General features: G+C 42.0%; 1 long non-coding RNA gene across 1 annotated transcript; it reads left to right on the forward strand.

Annotated features, from left to right (window-relative positions):
- Positions 1-5,384: 5,384 nt before the first annotated feature.
- On the forward strand, positions 5,385-9,027 carry LOC147894898 (uncharacterized). Its single transcript, XR_015541954.1, has 3 exons — positions 5,385-5,624; positions 8,491-8,558; positions 8,658-9,027. It is a non-coding gene; the product is annotated as an uncharacterized LOC147894898 (long non-coding RNA).
- Positions 9,028-9,832: the final 805 nt, after the last annotated feature.

Below are 9,832 nucleotides of genomic sequence, written 5' to 3' on the forward strand. Positions count from 1 at the left end.
TGCCATGTTTTTCCCATGATGTTTTTGTAGACTCCCCTTGAACTCCACCTTGCTCCATTGTGGAAGCCCTAACATCCACTAGTTGGGTATTACCTTGCGGTTTTATTGAATGCCAATCTCCACCTTCTGTCTCGAACCTAATTTTTCTCGGCCGCCCTCTTTGCTTACGATCTCTATTCTCCATCACATACCCTGGCTTATGTGAGGTGTTTTCTAAATGTATACTTAATGACTTGCTTCTCTTTCTTTGGACTGTTACCTTATCCCCATGTAATGGTCTTGGTTCTTTATACATTGGTGTCCCTGCAACTGTTTCATGCACCATTTGTGCAACTTGTGCTGGTGAAGGTGTACTCCTTGAGGCCACTCTTTGCATCAAGGCTTCCAAGTTAGGACCATCCCCAACATGCCTTCCAATCATATATGCATATTGTTTGGCACTTTGTAATAGGGCATTTGCCATGTCCAAGACGCAACAATCATATAATTGTATCTTTGTCTTAAATCCTTCTCCTACTAGCCAACTACCATGCATGCTTTTAGCTAGATTTGACCTTGGAGTGTGTGCCTCCTCCAAGGAACTCTTTGTTACCTGTGGTAAAAAGGGAGGTAATTAGATTGGCTTATTACATTTATTTAGCTTACTACATTTATCTACAAAATACATACCATGCTCATGAGATTCCCCCAATGGGCAATCCACACATCCCACCAACTAAACCATATGTCCATTGAAGGAATGTCGGCCTCACGGACATGTCCTGCATGCCACCACTTCCGAATGAGCTTTGCTTGGTTGGTAGCTTCTTGCTTTGTCTTACATAATCTCCAATTCTCACACATGGTGATATGCTCATTCCTCATATCCTCTTTGATGAATTTCCTTGTGTGCTTATGCAAGCTTTGTTCCCAATGGAAGAGACATGAGCGCTCTCTCCCAACAATTATGTTGTTTGGACCCCCATTGAAAATAGTTCTCATAGCTATCCGATTTGCTCCAGCTTCATCAGAGACATGAAACCATGAAAATCTGCAGGGGGATACCCACATTCTTTCATTGTGGCATTCAACATCTCCCAAAATAGGATTTGGCTTGCAACATCTTCATCTTTCATCTCACATGTGGCGATGGTCATTAATTCTTGCACACTGGTAGACAAAGCCAACATTATTAAATATTATTCTTGATGATAGCAACATGGATACATAAGGATGGAGGGAAGTTATACCTAGGATCACAAACATGACATGCCATTGTGCTCCACCCAATCACTCGAAGGGTGTGATCAAATTGTACCCATGAATTCCTCAAATCACCATTTCCTCCTCTTCTCATGCGATTGACAAGATCCACACCAGATGCTGGACCATTGGTTGACATTTTAAAAACAAAACATTTTTCATCTGGCAAGCCTTGCCCTGGAAAACGACTTCCATGGAAGAATGAATACATAGACCTTTTCTTTAGTAAAAGAAGGCTGTCATAACCTTCCCCAACAGGTAACCTTGCCTTCTTCTCGTGCAACAATCCGTTTGAACCTGTAACATCACAACTCAACTATTTAGAAGGTCTTTATACCATTCTAAAGTTAAGTAAACTAAAAATCACTTAGCTACAAACAAACATACCGTTGATTCTCAACTAGTGGTACCAATTGCTCAAGAAAGTTGGTCAACTCTATATCTCCCACACTTGCCCCTTCATTATTGTCTCCTCTCATCAATGATGAATTCAAGAGCTCTTTGGCAACACTCATTTGAGCTTTGCGTGGTCCAGCATTTTTATCCACCTTCAAAACATCTGCAACAAGCTTCTTTGTTTTCTCTATGATTGCCTTAGATGTTCCTGGCTGCACGGGGTGTTGATGTTCACCAACATGGACCATCAATCTAGTCATTGTTTCATCAAATGGCATTACATAATATACTATGCAATTACAAGTATCAATGCAATAAACAGGCTTACGACAATAGTGACAAACAATCTTGTTCCTCTCCTCTTCAGTCAAGAGTCCAAGAGCAATCTTCTTTTGTAGGTAGCCTCTAAAAAAGGATGTGTTAAACTTCTTATTGTTTGCAAAATAAGGGCAAGTAATTCTATGGCATTCTAATGAGCCAACACAGTAGCTAAGCCTTACTGTACATGAGATAGCCATGTTGGTGGTTGATGGTTTAGTCCATATGTGGCCATCAAATTTTTTCTCCATGCCATTCATGCCATTGATGTTTCCAAAAGTTGGAGGAAATTCCAATAGCATACTTCCATTAAATACCCTTGGTAATTCAGTGACTTGCTTCCTTTGCTTTATATTTGCAATCCGCGTTTTGAGTATATTGGCTTGCTTGTTCTCCATGATCCAAGGTATGATGCTTTTGCTAATCTGACATTCATCTTTTGAATGGTCCTCATTTGAGCCTTCAAGGTCAATGTGTTAAGTCTGCATCATCTCAATGTCAACATCAGTCCTCGACTTATAAGAATTGTGGTACATACCAAGCTTCTCAATGGGATTTAACTCTTCAAGATCCACGTAAGGAGATGGTTGAGAGGTTTTCTTTCCTTCTTTGCCAAACTCTTCGGAGTAAACTCTACTAGCAACACAACGTGATGATGAACCAGGCTCTTCAAGATCACTAATAGTACTTGCTGCCATGATTGTATTGTGGATGAGAGCATACCTTTTTGTCAAGGAGGCATCCAGTATGTAATGCTCTTGACCATCAATATCCCACTCAGATGAAACCTTTACCTTCATTGTTGCTTCACCTTCAATGACTGCCTTAAGGCAGATGAGCTTGTGCGTATGGGGAAGAAGGCTTTGAAGGAAATGTGCACTAACAATCCTTCTTCCATCCTTGAGCGGGATAGAGTGTGATAGATTCGCTCCTTCAATAAGCCATTCAATAGAAGCCTCTTCTGTAGCCATTTTGGATGACACAACAAAAGGTACCAAAGACAGAGGGAGCTCAGAGAAAGTGGTTATTAGAGGAGCTCAGAGAATACATACAATCTTGAGAGCAGAGGGATGGTAATCCAACATGGCATTGAGAGCAGAGGGATGATAACCCAATACGGATCATGAAAATAAGAAGGGATGAAAGAGAGAAATGCAATGTGATGCAAAGCTAGAAGGCAACCAAAGAGACTTAGAAAGTAATGGTGGGAGAGAATGAAGAGGAGAAAATGACAAGAGAGTAGTATCAGGATGCGTGGTCACGAGAAAGCAGAGTGCAAATATTGAAAATGGGTAGAGAATGGGTAGAGGATTGTGAAACAGGTGGTGTTTGAGCTAATTCCAATGTCGATGATGCCCTGACACCACAATGAGAAGTAGCCATGTGGCCGTCATTACAACCCATTGAGCTGGAATGATGGTGAGAAAGGTGGCGGCCGAGATTCTTTCACAAACTTGGATTATGCCAGGATGCCACAATCTTAAGCCTTAAAAGCCACATGCTATTATAGGGACGATTAATGATTGGAGAGAGATGGAGGAGATACTCCTTCAAAACAATGTGGGCTATCTAGCATTCAAAACAACGTGGGCTATCTAGCAGGAAGAAAGTGGGTACATCATCGATGCATGTTGGCCGATCGCACACTGATGACGCTTTGGAGACATCCTTGCTTGCGATGGTATCGAGGGATGTAGCGTTAGTTTGCCCCAAGTTAGCCTCTCCACCACACTTCAGCATCCTTGCCTTGACTCCAATGCCTCTATTACTGCTTTGTTTTGAGGTAAGAACTTCACTATTACATTGCCTCCACCTTGCCCAAATTCCATCATCTGCCTTTTGGAAGGCTCAAAGGATCGATGAATCTACTGGAAATCGTGCTAGTAGCACCAGCAGTCCAGGCCCAAGCTGCTTCACCACTGCCCCCCCTGCCATGGGACCTCGTCTCCATATGCCCATCTCTCCTGCTGCCTACTTTCAGTGACCATGAGCGTATACCTGCTAGCATGGACATTATCCGTTCGTATTTTTTGGTACATGTTGAGAGCATGCTCTACTCACCTACACTGGATACAACCTGATATGAGAGAAGTCCATGAATACTCGTTCTGACCCATCATCGCAAATCTGTGCATACATCAGCTTTTTTCTTTTCCTGCAATTCTGCAACATGCAGATTGATTTTTCAATTGACAACATTTTGTCCATCCGATTTCAAAAATTAAGCTTCTCCTCTAGAGGATAGCTTTGTTGGATATGCTTCTAGACTAGAGCAAAGGAGGAACACTCAGAAATCTGATTACTCTACTAAGAGCTCCAAGGCTGCTCTTCATCAAAGCTGTGGCGATTCCTCCAATGCCAAAGCTGCGGCGATTCCTCCATCAAGGCCGTAGGCATGCGATTCTCATATCTAGCGCAGTAATAATCTATACTTAATACTGAGGTCATGCATTTAGAGCTGCCCCCTACTTTATAAATATGGCCTGACGCATTTTAGTGTAACTGACTATCAGAAGTTAAAACAAACAGGCTTTCGAATTGAAGAGGGGGGTTGCCACTAGCTACCGTGCTGTGTAATTGGGTTTGTTTGTTTGGTTTTGCGAAATTGCAAAGGCCGTTTTGTGTTGATCAAGGGGAGGAGAGAGCTATTAATAAGGATGGATGGCAATGGGAATCAGTCAAGGATGAGGACCCAGGTGCATTAAAGCTTTGGTGGAGGTTGCGATAAGCCAAAATTGGTGGAGGGGTGTTGATTAAGCTCGGATCGTGATGCCTGGAAGGAGGAGTTATTGTTCATTCTGCAACTGTGCAGTGGAGAAATCTGAGCAAGTGGAGGTCTTTGATCACAGTCCAGAGGATCAATCTCTTTACCTTATGGATCTCTCTAATACTGTATATGTTTGTATTCTACATCGCTTGCTTCTACCCATCACTCTTTTCACTGTTGATTCTCCATCAACAGGGTGCTTAATAGCGTATATCTATTGTACAGCTCTCGAAGCTGTCGATGGTTTAACGCCAAAACCCAAAAGCTCTAAACTTTAGACTATGCAAGTTTAGAGCAGGGCTATGGTTTAACAGCAGAACCCAAAAGCTCAAACGTAAGGATATACAAGCTTAGAGCAGGTCGATGGTTTAACAGCAAAACCCAAAAGCTCAAAACTCTAGACTACGTAGACAACCTAAAGTAGCTACATCAATCGTGAGCACTCCACATAGCCGAGCCTCTAAAGGTGACCAAACAGACTCAATTGTCTCCCACTGCTCAAAGGCAACTCGGCTACAACGGGCAGATCCAGATTTTATGCGGCAGATCCAGATGACCCTATTGAATTAGCTCTCTCCTCCCTCTTTTCTCCCTCCTTCATCCCCTCTCTCGGCTCTCTCCTCCCTCCTTCTACTCTCGGCTCTCTCCTCCCTCCTTCCACTCTCCTCCTTTCTTCCCATCCTGTCGATATTAGCTCTCTCCTCCCTCTCTCCTCCCTCCTTCATCCCCTCTCTCGGCTCTCTCCTCCCTCCTTCCACCTTTCCACTCTCCTCCCTCCTTCCACCTTTCCTCTCTCCTCCCTCCTTCGTCCCCTCTCTTCGTCTCATCTCAAGAAGCTTTGTAAAGGCGTGGCTTAGGGAGTCGGCTCTTCTAAAAACTCACACGACTACCAGAGCAACAGGTAAAGTGATTTGTATGACTTCTCTCAGCAACTTCGTATGGCAGGCATAGGTAAGTATAGAAGCTTCGTAAGCCTTCCCTTCCATAAGCCGGAAAGTAGGAAATGAAGCACGAAATTGAAGCAAAGTAGGAAACCAAAGCAAAGAAGGAATTGAATTGCTTTTCCTTTGGTTTCATAGAGGGCTCAGCAACCCCCTAGAGTCTGCACTAGTGCAGACTCTGGGGGGCTGCTGAGCCCCCCCCTTTTTTTTTGTTTCATAGAGTCTGCACTAGCACAGACTCTGGGGGGCTGCTGAGCCCCCCCCTTTTTTTCCCTTGCGCTTTCCCCTGAACCATTTCATCGCTCCTTCCTGGCTAGCAAAGGCAAGCTGCCCCAGTTTGCCATTGCTTTTGCATCTCCTTTCAGTCATCATTTTCCACTACTGTTAGGGACATCAAGACTCTGTCTTATCCAATCAACCACAAATACTGAACTCAAATGAATCCTTTTGGCTTCCTTGTGTCTCGCAGAGACACTCAGCCATTTCTTGGGCTCAGTAGAAAATGCACTAGCTACGTCTCCAGAACATGAGATATCCGTTGTTTTGGGATATCTGTCTATCTCTCCACCGTGGTTGCTATAACTGAGAAGTAGAGTGTATTCTACGTAAATAACGCATGGGTTATGACCTGACTACAGCGATGCTCTCATAGATGTAATTGCAGAACATCCCAACAATAAAACGTTCTGTTTAGCATATTGCAGACTACGGCTACCTCAATAGTTACTATATAAGTGTTTCACCTATTGCAAGCATCCCTAGAGTATCACATAAAATAGCACTCAGTCGCAGAGAACTACTGCGCAAGGTTGATTCTCCCAAGGGAGATCTCAGTTAGGACTACGCATTTGGTTCAGGGAAAAGAGCGAGGGAAAAAAAGGGGGGGGCTCAGCAGCCCCCCAGAGTCTACGCTAGCGCAGACTCTATCAAACCAAAAAAAACGGGGGCGCTCAGTAGCCCCCCAGAGTCTGCGCAAGATGAAGGGATTCAACCAAATCAACGCTCTTTTTTGCTCTTTTTTATGGGGAGGAGAGTTTGAACAATAGAAGATGACCAAAGTTTAGTGGATTTTTGCATTATGCCAAAGAAGTTTGGGGGGTTCGAGGTCGTCAACATAGACAAGTCTACAATAAGATTTATTGGGCGGTGCATCATGAAAGCTTTCTCGAAACTAGGTAGAATTTGGGCATCAATGGTTGAAAGAACCCTCACTAAGTTTGAATTTGTTAGATGCAAGAATTGGAAAATTTTACTTGAATTATTTGCCAATTTTGGATCAGAACCTTGTACTACCAAAGGATTAGATTTGTGGAAGGCTAGGGAAAGCCTCTGACCTTATATCATATGCACGGAATTTACAAGGAAGACATGAACTTTAATTAGTAGAGACTCAATTTGGTTTTCAGTCATTTGGAAGGACTTTTGCTTTAGAGGATGCGTCTCTTAAATGGGCCATGAGGTTGAACAAAAAAGGGATCATAGAGTGGAAAGATCTGTGGGATAGATAGACATAGGCTTAAGTCAAGGATAGACAATTGCAAAGGATCTAGAAGCTAAATAATAAAGGAGAGGAAAAATCTATGTGAAAAAGATGCACTCAGTTGTGGATGGGGGGAAGGCTTAAGCACGCACTACGTGAATTTAGGTGGATGGGCCGAAGGAATATACAAACTATCCCCATTTTTGTAGGCAACAAGAGGATTTAGTAGACCATTTAAACAAACAATGGTTTAGGAGAGACACTGCTAAAATATGGTATGCCAAGTTTGATAGATTATGGAGAAAAGATACCCCTAAAAAGTCTTGCGCAGACTCTGGGGGGCTGCTGAGCCCCCCCCTTTTTTTCGGTTTCATAGAGTCTGCGCTAGCGCAAACTCTGGGGGGCTGCTGAGCCCCCCCTGCAAATATGCCGTTTCAGAGGCAATGGGAAGCCAATTCCATTTCTTTGCTCCAATTTTGTTAATGTTGCAACTTCGTGCCTATAATAGTTTGCTGGCTCTTGTTTCTTCCCATTCTTGTACAATGGTCCCGTTCATCAACTAGAGATCTTGTCTTGAGGATCTTGTCCTCATTCTACTGGTGCTTAAGTTTACCTAGTATGAATAATCATTTACATCTTACTTGTGTGAAATCAACTTATAGTTTACCTAGCATAAATCAGCTTACTTGTGTGAAATAGCTCTGGTAGCTTGCCTTGTTACAAAGAACTAACTATAAGCTACTCTGAAAAATCAAATGGGCACACAGGGAATCTCGGCTTATTAATGAGCCAATTTTGGTAGAGCTGTCTGAACACTCTAATGCATTTACTGAACAGGGGAGCTCTCGGTGTGAAGTCCTCCTCCTGGTCCAAGCTTCCATGGATGTTAGCTAAAAGTTTATGCTTCTTTCCTTACTTAGAGGGAATATGTGGTTGGGAAGGCACTTGAGGCAGTAATTTCATCCGCCTTTTTCACGTCTTCTGCTTAGATGGAGAGCTTAGTTGTTGTTATCTTTCATGAGCAGGATATCAAAGATGGAGAGCTTAGTTGGAGCTTACCATTGATTGATCGGTCATGGAAGGAATTGATAGCTCAATCTAAGAGGTAGAGTTTGATTTTACTTTTCCACTTCCTATTATTGAATTAGGATTAGCATTCATTTAAAGATATTGGTATCGAGGACTTTTTTCAAGGAATTGATATGTATCTCAATTGTCTTAAGGGTTTGCATTGCAATGTCTCAAGGGTTACAAATTTCACTATCTTAAGGATTTGAATCATTTATATATGCTTATGCATTTTATATTCTAGTATCTTAAGGATTTGAAACATTTTGTATATACAGGTTTCATAGTAGTGAGCATTTTCATCCTAACAAGATGGCACCAAGGTGAAAGAAATCAACTACAAGAGGTAATTCTAAAAATTTTTGGTACTGATAACCTTGTCATATCTATGATGGATGTGAGCAATATATAACTCATCCTTGTTGGTTGTGATATATATTCAAAGGAACTAAAACTTATGCATTGAGATCTGGACCATCAAGAAGATCTGTGAGTGAGGAGTGTATGTCTCGTACTCCACAAAATGATGCAAATAACCCACACATGGAGACACTTGTAGAAACTGAGGCTACTATCACTCGAGAAGAGTCATCATCTCATCCCGTGATTAGTCTTGAACAACAGGAGGTGCAAGAAGAGCCTCGAGGCCAAGGAGAGCAAGAGAGTGTAGAAAAGACAAAAGAAAAAGCTCCAACACATGTAAGAGTACTTGGGAAGGAGATTCAAATTGGACTTTTGCAAGATGTCCTTGATCAGTTTCGGATGCAAAGAAGAATTGAACCCCCTCTGATTCCTCTCTATAGATTGGTTCTTAATGAGGCTATTCAAACATCAATGTCTGAGATCACTGTTTTGAGAGATAGTTTTGATTCTAGAGGCTATGCTATAAATAGTGCACCTTTTCTAGTATCCTTGCAACGGCCAAGAAGTGATCAATTTTTCTATGTTACGGCACTTGATCATCAAGAATGGGGACCTATTTGGAATCAAATAAGTGAGGACTTTGACAACCAGCTAAGTAATGAGTGGCAAGACTTGAAGGGGAAGAAGTTCCTCATTTGGGATGGAAATCATAGGTTGAAGGCATGGTTTTCTTGGATCAAAGACGGTACTATTTGATAAATCTATCATGCATAAGGAAATGTTCTATTATAGTTTGCATTGCACATGATTATGTCATGCTTACTTGTGGAATTGATATGTTGTAGCTTATTCAATAATGCCAACTCCCCATATCCAAGTGAGATGCCAATTCATAGAGGTGCAGAAATCTCAAGAGGGAGAGCTACTTCTTGCCTTAAAATCAACCAATGAGTAAGATAACTTTTTATAATACTTCTATGTATAGCTAGTTTAACTTCTTCTCTTTAGAAACTAAGTCTATTGGTATTTATGTCTTTAACTTCTCCTCTTTAAAAGTAATCCCCACGTGAATATATGTTGGTATTGCAGACTTGTTCGAGCGCATGTAGAGCATTCATATGGGCATGAGGTCTTCCTTTTTCAAAAATTTGGCATGGCAGATAAATCCTCACTTCTTGAGTTATTGAGTGAAGAGGATAAGAGATGGGTGGAAGTGGAGATGGCAATAGAAAGGAAGAATAGTAACCCATGGTACAC

Source organism: Dipteris shenzhenensis, chromosome 13 (genome assembly GCF_047967505.1).
Source record: "Dipteris shenzhenensis isolate YYH24624 ecotype China chromosome 13, Dip_SZ_1.0, whole genome shotgun sequence".
Lineage (NCBI taxonomy): Eukaryota > Viridiplantae > Streptophyta > Polypodiopsida > Gleicheniales > Dipteridaceae > Dipteris > Dipteris shenzhenensis.